The sequence below is a fragment of the Lottia gigantea genome, assembly GCF_000327385.1.
Source record: "Lottia gigantea unplaced genomic scaffold LOTGIsca_13, whole genome shotgun sequence".
In the NCBI taxonomy this organism is placed as follows: Eukaryota; Metazoa; Mollusca; class Gastropoda; family Lottiidae; genus Lottia; species Lottia gigantea.
In genome coordinates, this window is record NW_008707425.1 from 3,618,228 (window position 1) to 3,620,659 (window position 2,432).

The window sequence follows — 2,432 nt, forward strand, 5'->3', positions numbered from 1 at the left end:
TGTTGGATGTTTCACATCTCTGCGAATTAGATAGAATACATTTGATTAAGCCACCGATAAGGCTCACTTCGTCAGTGACATTTTGTGGCATTTGTTAACAGAATGAAAGCTTAAAGAAGTAAATAGACTAATCTGCACTGCTATTTTAATGTCTTTTAAAGTGCACGTAAACGATATTGGTGTGTCTTTGTGAAGTAATCTAATAGTATTTTTCTATCTCAAAATTCGTGAAGTTTTTTCATAAAGAGCCAGAAAAGGTTATTACATGTATGCATACTAAAATTTATAATTATATATCCAGAAAAATCAAAATCAGGATCTTGTTGTTTTCTGATAATAGTATTGATCAATTTTTGATATTAATGTTGTTGGATGATAAATAGAATCAGATGGTTGTTGTTATTTTGTATAAGTTACTATCAATTTTTTATATTAATGTTGTTGGATGATAAATAGAATCAGATGGTTGTTGTTATTTTGTATAAGTTACTATCAATTTTTTATATTAATGTTGTTGGATGATAAATAGAATCAGATGGTTGTTGTTATTTTGTATAAGTTACTATCAATTTTTTATATTAATGTTGTTGGATGATAAATGAATCATAAACCAGTTATTATTTTGTTAAAGTTACTATCAATTTTTGATATTAATGTTGTTGGATGATAAATAGAATCAGATGGTTGTTGTTATTTTGTATAAGTTACTATCAATTTTTGATATTAATGTTGTTGGATGGAAGTAGAATCAGAAACCAGTTATTATTTTGTTAAAGTTACTATCAATTTTTGATATTAATGTTGTTGGATGATAAATAGAATCAGATGGTTGTTGTTATTTTGTATAAGTTACTATCAATTTTTGATATTAATGTTGTTGGATGATAAATGAATCAGAAACCAGTTATTATTTTGTTAAAGTTACTATCAATTTTTGATATTAATGTTGTTGGATGATAAATAGAATCATAAACTTGTTGTTATTTTGTTAAAGTTACTATCAATTTTTTATATTAATGTTGTTGGATGATAAGTAGAATCAGAAACCAGTTATTATTTTGTTAAAGTTACTATCAATTTTTTATATTAATATTGTTGGATGATAAATAGAATCAGATGGTTGTTGTTATTTTGTATAAGTTACTATCAATTTTTTATATTAATGTTGTTGGATGATAAATGAATCATAAACCAGTTATTATTTTGTTAAAGTTACTATCAATTTATCATATTAATATTGTTGGATGATAAATAGAATCAGATGGTTGTTGTTATTTTGTATAAGTTACTATCAATTTTTTATATTAATGTTGTTGGATAAATGAATCATAAACCAGTTATTATTGTGTTAAAGTTACTATCAATTTTTGATATTAATGTTGTTGGATGATAAATGAATCATAAACCAGTTATTATTTTGTTAAAGTTATTATCAATTCTTGATATTAATGTTGTTGGATGATAAATGAATCATAAACCAGTTATTATTTTGTTTAAGTTATTATCAATTTTTGATATTAATGTTGTTGGATGATAAATAGAATCAGATGGTTGTTGTTATTTTGTAGTAGTAATTATCTACTTTTGATAGTTATGTTGTTGGATGATAAATGAATCAAATCATAAACCAGTTATTATATTGTTTAAGTTATTATAAATTTTTGATATTAATATTGAGTAAGCATGGTCTGCTTCAAGCTCGACACCCGCCACTACTACAATAGTCAAATAGATACAATAGATAAAACCAGATCAATTCATTCCTGACCAAACAAATTGTAGTTGGCTGATAAATTAGCTTATATTAGTTTGAATCAAATTTTAATATTAATGTGGATGGTGGAATTAATAGCTCCAACGTTTGTTTTATTCTGACGAGGGCTCAAAGTTCGTCTTAGGTACGAATCAATAGATTTTAACAAACAACGATCATAAATTACAGTGTTTCTTGTTTATTTACCAAATTAAAAATATCAGCTATTATTAATGATTCGCTGATAAAAAAAAATCAAATAATCATTTATAAATAAAACTACAAGTAGATTCATTTCAGATTTAAAGGATAAAATCGTTTGTGTCAAGGAATTAACCATTTTAAATTTTAAATTTCAGATCTACGATAAATTTAATCTGTTTTTTTTGTTAAATTGAATACGTTTATCCTGTCTTGTTGATATTTCTACCCTGTCTTGTTAATATGTCTACCCTGTCTTGTTAATAAATCAAAATCAATAAAGATCTATAAGCATTAATCTTATCGTTCGTCATCTAAAAGATCCATAGAAATGAAATGACCCATACCTAATGTACTGACATCTCTGTAATAATCATATGCTGTTAATGGATTTATACTTAATAAGTTATTATGTCTATTCTTCGTGTTAAAATCTGCGGCGATTTGTAGAGGATTTCTATTTCTATTGAAAATTTAG